Below are 14,016 nucleotides of genomic sequence, written 5' to 3'. Positions count from 1 at the left end.
TTGAGAGCGAAATCCAGGCTTTCAGCGTAAAAATCGACAACGAAGGAAAAAAGTCATTAAAAGACAGGTAGTACGGAAAGTGCACAAATCACGTTGATTCGACAAGCGAAAAGTAGATTATCATTCGAAAAATACACTTGATTCCTTCGTGCTCGTATTATAATAATAGTAGAAAATTTATGTTCGAATAATTGAGGTTCTGTGATATAAATAAGGGGACACATATTTCTGAATAAAAATTAAATAATAAAAAAAGATAATCATGTATAAGATTAAATCTTCGTGGAAAACAAATCAACTATAAATTTATTTAGAAATCTAATTAAAAGAAAGATCTATTATTTTCTACGAACAAGTAAAGTCGTCTGTAAATAGTTTGTAGCGTGAAATAGCAAAATCATCGAATAACCAATGACGATTCGCAAAGGGGAATGTTTCCGACAAAATATTTTTCGATTAAGAGTGCTCCGCACGCTGGGGAAATGGAACATTTCCTTGATTTCCTCCCCCAACAAGATCCAGTTCTTGATCGAGACAAGAAAGTCTTTGGCATTTTCGTCTTATAGAATATCAATATATAATACGAATATAATACGAAGATTTATTTCGCTCTTTCGTATACAAGCAAGCCTTATACACGCTCGTAGTGTTTACGCTTGAAAAAAAAACATCCCCTTTATTTTTCTGAGCACTATCTAAATATTTACATCTTTATATTTAGCTCCAGATATTTGCATTAGTCATTGTAAATAAATATTGGAAATTATTAATATTATCCATATTTGTATATATTTATATAAATACACCGACAAATTAAAACGAAATTATTCCTCTCTTTAATCCTCATTACTAAAATTATCTCAGAAATGTTCGCAATTTAAAACGAGGAAACATCTGTGCTAATTTTCTTCTTCAAATTATGTTGAATTATTTCGACATTCGAATTATTTACATTATTTATTTCGAATTATTATAAACTGAATATTAGAAAGAAAAAAAAAAACCCCCAGAATAAATGTCATACGCGCGACGCAAGAATCTCTAGATACCGACGTCCGTAAGAAGAAGAGATCGTATTTCTGAGACTCCCAAGTATTCGTGAAACTCGAGAGAACATTTCGAGTTCGGTTTGAAACAGACGTGAAATTCGATATTGATGTTTCTGTGACATCGCGACCGTGGAAACCCTTACGAGCAACTGGCTTCTCGCGCCATATACACAATTTCAAATCGGGTAATAAGAGAGCGACGATGCATCGCGTACTCAATTGGCGTACAATGAATAAAAATATTGACAGGACCCCTGAGATAAACTAGCACTATACCTTCCTGTAGCTTCCCCACATTTTTCGATGCAATAAAATGAAATTTTCAAGATATCGAACTTGTTTGAGTAAAATATTTTAATTACGGCAAGAAGTATGTTTTAAGAAAACGCATTCATTATTTTATGTACAATATAAATACATAATATTTATATAATATCTTTTTTAAATCTTCGTAACCGTAACTTATACTTCTTATATTCATAATTATTTGCATAGTATAAAGTCCATTTTAAACAATCCATTATTCGCGACAAAATTCAAGGCAAAATCTTACGATAGTTGCTTACAATTAATAATTAATTAATATCTACTCGAGAATGATGCTGCTTATAAAGCTAAATGATTGTCTACGCAGAATAAATAATTACGTTAAGATAAAAAAATCAATAAACTTCTTATCACTTTTCTTATTCATGAGAAGAAAAATAATATTACGACGGCTATTTCAAATGCGCATGCTGAATCACAATCAGATAATTCTTTGATACTTCGTAAGCTGAGAATTTAGCGATAAGACCAATCGTCTACTTCAGATATCGAAATATAAATGGCACGCTAATTTTCTATAAAATTATTTTCGTTATCTCACTTGTTAAAGAATTGTAAGAAGTATAGAAAGTATTTCCAATTGATAACTGACTGATAAATAGATCTTAATCAATAAAAGTTTCTTTTTTTGAAATATATATTTAAATTATTTCAAAATGTCGGCTTTATAAATAATTTTTAGTAACTACAAAGTAATTAAAATTAGATATATATTTATTTATGATGATCATGTTTAAATATGTCTAATTTATAATTTTAGTTCATTAAAATTGAAAAAGATTTATAAACAAGAAGCGTTCAAAAATCTCATTTGAAAATTATGATGTCTCATATAATATAATATAATATAATATAATAAAATATAGTTTTAAAGAGTGTTAAATTATATTATTTCTCTCTACAACATAACATCTCTCTTATTTCGACATCAAAATGTACATCAGTTTTTCATCAATTTACGTTCCAATGGATTTAACATCCAAAAGCATTTTACAAAAAAGAAACTTTTAAGATACTTCATTTTATATGCAATTTAATAGAAACGAAAATCATAACAATAAATTGTAAATACAATTTCCTAATAGATAGATGGGAAAGACGATATTGGAACGAGATATATATTTTTACACAATATTATTAAAATAATTTATAGAATTGCGCGATATAAAACAAGCTAGAAATAAATAGAAACTATTCTGATAAAGAAGGATTCAATCTATTTTGTTCAAAACAAAAGGTCGAATTAATTATGGATCACAAAGCTTTACATTAACTAGATTTTTACGAGACAATAATCCCTTTCAGTTTACTTTAATCGCATCTAATCTGAAGAACGATTTCCGGCCAAGATCTGATGATTAAACCCTTAGGGGTTGGTAAGTCAATCCAGTTTTTTTTTCAGACCTAGCATTCTTAAAGTTCTTGTCTTTTTCGATCAATAAACAACGATCTGAAATTGGGTCAAAGTTGATGATCTTCTATCAGATTATATTAATAAAATTATAAATATTATACACAACAGATACACGCAAGAATCAATATCATTAAAAATAAATAATATTTAATTTTTCTTAAAAACCGTTTAAGTAATAAAAATTAAAGGATATATCAAAATAAATTTAGTTAAAGATAAAATTAATTAAAATTCGTTTAAAATATGTAATATTTACTTTAGTTTAACTAAATCAAGATTCCCTTATCCCCTTTTTTTCTATTTTTATCGTAAATTTTTATTAGACATTGTATAAATTTTTATTTTTTTAGTTTATAACTAAACGGCTATTAATATTTCGATAATGATTGCATTCTTTGATTCTTTGATTTATTTTTTAATGAATTTTCTATACATTTTTTCAGATATTCTCAACTTTATGTACAGACAAAAGCTACGATTATGATAATGATATCAATTATGTTTCTATTAATGATGGAAAATTAATATATTGCACAATATAACAGTGATGTAACTTTCTTCTCGCAAAAAACGTGCTTCTTTTTAAAGAGATTGATCTCGTAAAGCGACGGCTATTAACGTCCGATTAGTTTTCGTATTCTAACAACAAATTTTCGAATAAGATCGATCTCTCCTTTTTCTGCGCGGAACATCTTGAATTAGGCCAAAGCCATTCGGGTCAATAAATTGCCTCCTTCGACGTCATCACGCGGACGAAACTTAATCTGTTCCCTATATAGAAATATGTAGAACATCTCTTTTTTATAATAAAAATGACATTCTACATAGTTTTATATTTCTCTTAAAAAAATAGTGGTGTGCAAAAAGACTTTATTTTACTCTGTATTTCTCATGTTTGAATTTATAATTCACGTGAATACTAGAAAATAGATTTTTACTTCAAATACATAATTAATATACATCATTTTTAATTAATTAGGCTGAATTTCGAACTTCATTACCAAAAATTTTGTATTAATATCTTTCACTCATCTGCTTTAAAATTGCACATTTTTTTGTACCAAGAAATACAAACTAAAATTAAAATAACATTAAATAATGATCTTAAAAATGCTATTTTTTCTCATTTAATCAAACATAAAATTAAATATATTACGTTTTTTTTTTCTTTTAAATTAAAGGATAATTATATGAAAAAATGATCATCTCTCAAAAACAAAGTCCCGAAAATGATCACTTAACACTCTATTTTTTTAAGAAAGAAAGTAATTTTTCAATAGATTAATAAAAACATTTAATATTTCCTATTATAAATAAATATATATATATATATATATATATATATATATATATATATATAACTTATTTTTTATAATATATACATAGAACTGTCTGATTCGTTTCAAATCGTTCATGACACGTTGTAATTGTTTCAATATAAGGAAGAAAGATGGAAATCGCGGTCTCTAGCAATAATCAATGATTATTTTAACCTTTAACCTTCCCTGTGCCATTCTATGGTCGGGTGAACAAACGGCAAGATTTATATGCGGCGAAAAGCATCGAGTGCAAAACCGGCCCTTTGATCGTGGCACTGCCCTTGGACTAAGCAGTAAGTATTCAAACTACAAAAGCGTTGCGTCAGCATGATGTTATAATTTGTAATGAGCCGTGATAACTGTCATGTATATTTGCACGATAAAAATAACTTCCTCCTTCCATCATTGTTATCGATATATAGTTACAATTATGTTTCGCAGAAAATTTAAATTAATCGATTTTAAAGAAGATTCAATTCTAGATGATTCAAGACTCATTCTGGATGTTTCAATTAAGTACACACGTGATGCCAAAACAGTATTACAAGTTTAATTGGTAGAAAAAAAAAGAACATTGTTTCACAAAGAGAGGATAAGCAAAAATGCTTTGCAAAAAAAATAAAAATAAAAAGATTAAAAAGACCCGTTGTATGCAAGAAATATTAAAAATATTAAAAAACATATCGTCCTCTCTCTTAAATATAACGTAATATAGTTATAGTGTATTATCACTTTTACATATTTGGTATTCTAAAATGCAATAAAGTTTACCGAATAAATTACAGCGTGCGTTGCCGCAATTACAGCATAACATTAGCTGATTAATGTATGTAACAATATATATAATAACGATGCCTTTAATAATAATAAATCACATTTCTTTAACATTTTACTTGCCCTAAACATTTGTCCCAGACAAATTATCCCATAAAGCCAAAAATGACACTAAATAAAAGATATTCACGACTCTTTTCAATATCGCATTTAGCGCATCCATTTAATTTTGTGTTTCATTTACGTGGTATGACAAATGCATTCACTGTCGACACGAGATGAAAATAGAACAGCCACGTTTAGCGCTAAATTCAAAATACGGATAAATGAGGCGGATATGAAAATGTAAGAATGAGAAAGGATGGTTATTTGTTAGCCGAATAATAATTCGTTAAATTTGCAACGTAATAGACAAAAAAGGGTACGGATGGACATAATGCAGGATATAACCAAAAAAATTTGTGAACGCTGACCCTTTGCCTTACCAGTGTTGGAACAATATTATAAATTTAAATTTTACCAGAGCGTTGGGAAACATTCGTAAAATTACATCAGCCACCCTTCATTCAAAAAAATTCGGCTCGCTCGAAATATGCAGTTACGTCAAAACTGACACAGATACGCTCTCTTTTTCTCCTAACAATAAGATAAAACAAATTGATTGGCATTATGCATTATGTTTGAATGAAACGTCGAAAAGAAAACGTAAGACAAGTTTTTTACAATTGAATCGAAATCATTAATATTTTTTGAAAAAAAGATATTCTTCTTTCCTCTATATAAGTAAAATTATAATCATTGATTACATTTATGATCAATAATAATCATATCTCCATACTTAATATTCAATTACTATTATAAAAAGCAAAAGACACAATAATAAATAATAATAAATCATTATAAAAGTATTTTTCCTTATTTTAGCTTTATGCTTCTAAAACTTTTCCCTTATAATATTTTTCTATAGTATATTAATTTATTTATCATTAAGAATACCAATTTTAATATGGGAAGAATGATTTCTCATTTATATTTAGTACATGTACATATTATTGATTAAATTGATCAACAAGAACATTAAGAAATGTTTCATGACTCTTTTATGTATGACAAACAGAAATTATTAAATGACAAATAAAAAATTTTATACAGTAGTGTGTTAGTACGTTCATGCTCAGTTTTAATTGCTGAGTAAAATATTTATCTGAGCGAACAGAATATCGGCCAAAAAATCGAATCAAATTTATGAATAAATAAAAAGATAACAGTATCAATTATATTCATAGTTGAATATGCAACAATACAAAATCTAATAAATCCTTTTATTCATGTCTAAAACTTATTATTATTTTTCTGCAAATTATGGAATTAAACTTAATTTGCATAAAATACGTGGTAATTTATTAAAATACGTATCATATCTTAAATATTAAATTAAAAATATTATTCAATAATAACTTAAAATGCGAAGAATAAACAGGAAATTAGTAAAATATATTTTTAACCAGATAAAACTAGACTTCGCAATCTCTGTGACGTTAATTATTTTACGTTACATTTATCATTAATAGAATCGGCAAAACTCTTTCTCCCTCCCTTTCTCTCTAAATGACAGCATATATGAAAATGATTATACAGATCTGGCGAGCAGTTAACGTTGAAATTCGTCGACATCTGTTCCCAATTTCTATCCTCTCATAGCATACTTCAACCTCCGAAATTTGCGTATAGTACTGTCAGAGTTTCGCACGGAGAGAAATTCGAATAATTATTATATCCAATCGACCCGAATATCGAATCTTCTCCCGGATTAGCTGTATATTCTCATAGAACGCTTTTACACGATAACAATTACCGCGATCTCGCCGCGATAACATTTCTTCTGTGCCACGTACATACGTAGAAAACTCGCGTATCTCTTTCTTCTTTTCTCACGGAATGATACGCTCGAATGGAACGTACAATCGTTTTATCGCTCGTTCCATCGACACTTCCACGGGGGTTCGTTTGTCTTTCCGCTTTGTCTCTTTGTGACCATTAGTTGAAGAGCAAAATTATTTTACTGCTAGCGCATCGTACTATCGTATTTCACTGAAAAGTGTGTTAAACTTTATGTTCACAAAATATAAAGCACGCGATAATCGATAATTCTGTTATCACATAAGTAATTCTATATTCTAGAGCACAAAGCTTTGCGCGTGCTATAAAAAACCGTATCCTTTGAACCTGCTCGCTTAGATCTGATTAATTCGTACAATTAGGAAAAAACGAATATCGATTATATCATTATATCTCTGGCCTAATTATTTGAACAGCATTATTATTAATTTATAAATTATCTGTAGCACAATAATAATATTAAACAGACGAGGAGGATTTTTTTTTGTCTGCGTACCACTGTGTACCTTCTGTATACAACAAACATTATCTCGCATAATTAAATTTTTATAATTGTACGAGACGTATGATTATAAAAAATAAAGAATATATTTTGTTACAAGTAAATAATTTTTCAACGACTATCGTCATTCGTAACGATCGATCCTTCTAAATTTGTTTGCCTCCGTTAACTAAAATATTAAATAGATGCGTTTGTTCGCACATTCATCCATGCAGTCTCTTTCTCAATACTGGTTATACCAGTTCATCTGTTCGATTCCTCGTCGTTCTCATCATCCGTCCTTTCCACGCGTGCGTCAAAACCGTTATATACGACGAGTTTGCAGCATCGACCACGCGGGTTCCTTTTGTGTGCACGAGAACGGAGTGGCCGGCGTGAAGAGGATTGGATGACGTTGTCGAGAGCAAACTGAGAGTGTTCGACATGGGGATGTGGGGACATGGGGAGAGTTAACGCAGCGAATAGTAGAGGGATACTACACTAGGGGCACAAAACAGGAAGAAGATTGTGCTTTGAGAGAGAAATACGAATTTTCTATAAATTGTTTATAAACTAATAGGATTCGTAAAGATGGTCTGTCCTTGCCTCTAGCTTTTCTCGACCATCAGTTAGGGATTCATATTTTTTTATCAATCATATCGCTGATGCAGCGATAAAGAGGAAATTCAGAGGTCAATAAATTCACGTTGCTACACAAAAAAAGAGATAGTTTGTCGGGGATAAAAAATTTGATTGCCTATATTTTTCTACGTTTTTACGCTGAAGGAAAAAAATATATTCTCACACAATCATGTACTACAAAAAATATTTTAATAGAAAGCGATCTTCTTATATTTAAAACTCTGCGTATTATATAAGAGTCGCTTGAGTTCGATTGAAGTCGCCTGTCAGATTAGCGCTGCAATCTATTTATATGTATAGGTTTACGCACATCCCACGCGATTAATTAAAGATAAAATAAAATACAAACAAAAATATCTCTATTAAGTAATATATAAAATTTATGAATTGAATAAATAAATAAAAAAAAAATGCTTTTATAATATACGTCTTCATAAATATTTATTTCGTCAAAACAACGATATCTCCATCGATAGTTAATAGGCTAGATTTAATTACGAATAGAATTTCAGATGATTAGGTTACAGTATATTCGCTAACTAGAATTTCGTATTACCGGAATTCATTCTCATGTTCGTGCTATTATCGTGGTTACATCGTGAAAGAGGTACCTCTTGCTGCTTCATTATTTCAAAACTTCGCTTCTTTCATCAGCATATCACGCGGCGCCGAAAGAAATTACACAGTGAAATCCATTAAGCATTTGTTGCTCTATTTGCGATAACCCAGAACGAATTTATCGTCCCAACTAAAAGCTTTTAACGAGCAAAAAGATTTCCACATTGTTGCTTTCGCTAACTAGATTATACGCGATATCTTATGTTAGCCAAAATTTATGATGAACTCTCACAGGACCTACCGCTGCTCCTATATGATCAAAGTTTTTCCAGACCTTTTGCCACAGAATACAAGAAATTCAAGAGCAGCTTTAATATAAGTGTCGTAGATATTTATTTTTAAAAAACTGTAGATAATATTGAAGAATCTAATTGCTTTTTGTAAATCTTGAAGAAATATTATCAGTTATAAAAGTAGTTTCGCCGGTAATATTTTAGAAGAGAGAGAGAGAAAGTATCAGAGATTTTAATTATAGATTCTATAATTATTATTATTATAATATAATAAATTTGCAAAATATACTTTTCATTAATAATCGCTTGATGCGTGGCTATTGTGCGTCACAAGTTTCTAACTTTCAGCATATAATATCTTACAATAGAATTACGTTATATATTAAAGTTATAAAATAAAAAATATATCTGATTATATATAAAATTAACTGACAAATGAATCTGTTGTTTAATTATATCTTTAAAGTTTAATTGGGCATAATCGTGGAATTCTCAAAATTAAATGGGTAACTAAATGATATTTCAGCATTAAAAATAATTGCTTTTTGAGCTTGTTGCATTTTTAATTAAAACTTTGGAATCCGATTGAAAAGATATCCCGTGTGATTCTATTACACATGTTATGATTTCGCGATAAAAGTATCAGTTAACACAGAATTTTTCCTGTTTAAAATTAATACGTAAAACTATACGTGCAAAAAATATCGCGGATATCGATAAAGGCGAACTGTCCTCAGAAGTGTTGCAAAAAATTCTGTTTTATTTTCGAATCGCTCATATAAAATACCTTTCTGATGGACGAATAAGAATTATGAGTCGCGAGTGAGATTTACGAGCGCAGATCGTCACGTTTGTTTGCGGACGGTCGTAACCGCGACCTTAGTTTTTCTTTAGCATCGGCCGGTTGTGACCGGGTCGATATTCCTCGGCCCACCGAGGAAGAGCCCAGCATCCACTAGTTTTAGCCTTCTACACCTGGCTGTATTCTTCCACTACTTTGTCATAGCCTTCGTCCACCCTTTCCCTACCCTAATCTATCAGATTCGAGGATAGCGGCGAGAAACTTAGCCATTCTATTCTACTGCGAAACAGATTCAACGCACAAATAATCATTATATGTATATAATTTATCGACTTAAGTATCAGGTACTTTGATTAAATGATTTTACATTCATAAATCAAGTCAAAAAAATTAAACTTTGCACAACTTGAGTTATATATATAATTTAGATCTGATTAGAGTAATTCTTCAAATAATATAAAAATATTGTAAGAGCAATATTGATGTGTGTTTGTTTTTGTTATATATATATATATATATATATATATGTGTGTGTGTGTGTGTGTGTGTGTGTGTGTGTGTGTGTGTGTGTGTGTGTGTGTGTGTGTGTGTGTGTGTGTGTGGAATAAAATATTAATATTAATATTTTATCGAAATTCGACAAATTTTTGCCTATTATCTTTTTTATTTAGATTATTTGATTATTTGATTAATATAAGAAATTAAAATGTATGAACGCAACGTTCGACGTTTTATTATATTATTCGCTTCACGAAACGTTGGGATATTTTTAAGAGAGGCTATCCGCCGTTTGCTGTTTCAATCAGTACAGTGCAAGCAGAATAATATTTAAGCAGTATTTTATGGAAAAGAAAAAAAAATATATCGTCTTTGATATCATAATCTCTCTCCTCCATTTATGATTCACAATAAATTTAAAAAGAATCATATACATCAATATATATCAATATGCGCCTATGTATTTTTCTATACTCAAATCTCTAACTGCAATAAGAAGGATAGGACTACCTGTATGATTCACGCAATAACGTAAAGATTTAATTTAATAAAGTAAGTATATATGTGAAAAGCTCACGTTATATGAACACGCGAAGAATTCAATTTTCCGGATCGATATTAACCACGTGCCTAATTATTTATCTGCCAGACAACCTTGCTATAACATAGATATGGGTGTGGTTTTGTTGACGAATGACCACACCCCCGAATCTATTTTTTGTAAATCATCCCCCTTTTATGCATGTGAACATGCAGCCGATCTACAAAAACAGAATATAAAATAAATATATTCAATATTCAAAATATCAGAGATAAATATACATGAAACATCATTCGTTACCGTTATTACAGTTTTAGCTTTCGTAAGCGCTCGAATAAAAAAAAAAAAAAAAAAACTATGTAAAATTTTAATCGAGTTTATCTATATCCTTCATTTGCATATCTCTCTCTTGCTTAATAGTTCGCCATTTTATAAAACGTAAAAAATTTTACGCGGAAATACGAACTCTCTTCCAACCTAATCAATTGCATTTATCAATATTTGACAGCACGATCAGAACAGATTACACGAGCACATCCCGTCATGCACAAAAATATAGGAATAATATAAGAATAATCTTTTAAGAGAGGTAGTTGTTGTGTGAAACAAAGAAATAAAATAACGGCAAATAACATAGCGAATAAATGAGTCTACATTCTTCCTTCTATCGCTACTCCTCAATTTGGAACGTTTGTTTTTCCTGGAGTGAGTGCTCTTTATCATGGCATTCCGCAAATAGCCGCAATTTATTATACTCTCATTCTCATCATTAGGCGTTTTTCTGAATTTTTTTTATTATAATTTAGCGCGCGATAATTTAGTTTCCAAAAATTTAGAGAATCTAATTTTTTCAACTTTACAATCAAATTTTCAAAATTTTTGAAAATGGATAAGCTACAGACGAAACAATTAGTTATTCATCTCAATTAATTTGCTCATCGTTAATTAATTAATTTCATTGGAAATTTATTAAAAATTCCGTTAATTTTGATTTCTAAAAAAATAAATTAAAACTTTTGCGAAACATATGTTGAAGAAGCAGTATGTCTACTTTTGACTTTATCCATGTAATTTGTCAATACGTTTGCCGATATTCCTCAGGAAAAGCGCGCCGTGTCGAGGAGTTGGTAGATATAGAGGAAACGATGGAACTGCAATATATATATATATATATATATATATATATATATATATATATATCGTCAAGTTATATTCGCTCCTTGCGTCGATATATATTTTCGATTCATGTAACTCCGCATCTGAGACATGTTATAAATGTGTTACGGACATATGCTCGGTCTCTCGTATTCCCAGCAGATTATCCGCGCACAAAGAACAAGCCAAACTTGTCCCACATTCTATTAAATAAAATGAGAAATATAATAATGGATCAATTCGTGAAACTTGACTACAATACATATTTCTCTCAATACATAGAAATTGGTATATATCGATGAAAATTATCTCACAAAGAAATCTCCTCTCTCTCCCACTCCCTTTCTCTCTCGTAAAAGTAAACTTTGATAAAAATTTAGTTCGCAAAAAAACATATTTAAGAATAAAAATGTGTTAAAAAATTATTAGAAAAAGTATCGTCCAAGAAAAATTTTGAAAAATATATTGTTTATTATAGAATATCTTAATCTTTTTTATAAAGAAAATTGTAATCTATAATTCCTTGATACATTCGCTTTCAGTCTTACGTGTATTAATTGATCTCAATAGTACCAATGACAATGATAATTTTTTTTTTTATTTCTATAAATTTGATTCGTCGAATATTTAATTTTAACTAGGCTTTCAAAAATTTGCATCGAAAAAGAAGGCATAAAAAATAAGCCTTTTGCACGATATATTATCTTCCTATGACAGAAATCATCGAGGGAGGAAATTATTATAGAAGAAAAGATAAAGATCAAGCGGATAGAAGTAATCTGAGCGAATCACTCTAAGCCAATAAATCTTTATCATATTTCGACACGCCGTAGAGTAATAAATAAATTGGATAAAGGAGAGATACATATCTATCAGTTATGCATATAATCTAGTATAGACTCATAAATTTTGTTTGCTTGATCGAAATATGATATTCATAGCGATTGTGTCCCTTTCTTTTTAATACTCGAATGAACAAACAACGCGCTATAACTGGATTGTACATACGCTATTTTTCGGATACATTTTCTAAATTATGATGTGTCACTTTTCAACTTTTGGCCGTTTCAAACATCATCGTATTAAAACTGCAATAATTCGATATTTGTTCCACTGAACTTTTAGTTAATTTTAACGCATCTTTTCGCAACTAAATTCTTTTTTATCTCAATCAACAGTCCGAGATTAATTAATTCGGCATATCAAATAATGTGCAAACACATCGGGATTAAAATCGGTATTAAAATCAATTCTTATCTTTTATTCTCTCTTCGCGTTACACGTTATTAACAAAATAGTGCAGACACTCGAGATAATAATCAACACTCATGCTTGATGACCAACTTTTATTTTACAGTGAACTATGCACAGAAAAAGAGAAGGGGGAAGAGAGAAAAGAGAGGGGAGAGAAAAAAAGAAAAAAAAATGGTTCGATAGGTCGAGTGGCAACCGATACCTGAGGTTGCCGATGTCGTTGTGAAAAGTTGAATGCTCTGAAGAGTACTTTGTAAGGATATCAACACGATGATCAAGCACCGTTAGGTTTATCAGTTTACGAAGACTTACAGACGACTATCTCTCGGTAGATTAACAAGAAGTTTCGGCGAGAGAGGCATAAGATCTAGTGAAAGACAGATCTCCCAACGGGAACCAATCAACAGCTCATTCCTAATACAATTGATTTACGTCCAATTGCGGACTAAGTGGATTTAATACAGTCGCTCATCGTTTCCTAGACAAAAAATAATCCATGTCGCGACGGTTGATTATTACAAATTTAGATGATTAAGCGTGAGAATTACGAAATCGATAGCCGGTGTAAATATAAAGTCTTCAGTCGAAATGATAAAAACCGGGTCAAGTCAATTTTTGGCAACATTTTAATCTAATCATTCAGCATAAACAAATAGCACAAAAGCGTATACGAGATACAAGAGATATCTATTTCTGCACCGAATTAAGTAAATGCTAAAATTTCGAATGTAAAACGAAATCTTGGAATGACATGATCTACATATCTTATTGCACATAACTGGCACACACAATATTAATAAACTTATAAATCGAGATACACTGTTCATGAGAGATAGAAATAAGCAATAGATTACTAGCTCTTCCCTCCGCGGTGCGAGAAGCTGGTTGCTCAACCTTCTAACTTTAATATTAGCGGAGCAATGCTCGCGTCAAATAGAAGCGTTAACGGGTCTCTAATCAAACAAACTCGCGGTTAGAGGCTCAGAAGCTGGAACAAGGCAAAGCCTTGA

At 30.2% G+C, this 14,016-nt stretch overlaps 1 protein-coding gene across 2 annotated transcripts in view; it reads right to left on the bottom strand.

Moving 5' to 3' along the window:
• Task6 (TWIK-related acid-sensitive K[+] channel 6) overlaps positions 1 to 14,016 on the bottom strand; it is a 75,762-nt gene that overhangs the window by 42,450 nt on the left and 19,296 nt on the right. The window lies entirely within an intron of this gene.

Source organism: Polyergus mexicanus, unplaced genomic scaffold (assembly GCF_030449975.1).
Source record: "Polyergus mexicanus isolate NDT 795.1 unplaced genomic scaffold, iyPolMexi1.0 SCAF_19, whole genome shotgun sequence".
Classification (NCBI taxonomy): domain Eukaryota; kingdom Metazoa; phylum Arthropoda; class Insecta; order Hymenoptera; family Formicidae; genus Polyergus; species Polyergus mexicanus.
Note: the sequence above shows the minus strand (reverse complement) of the source record. Positions and strands in the feature narration are given on the sequence as shown.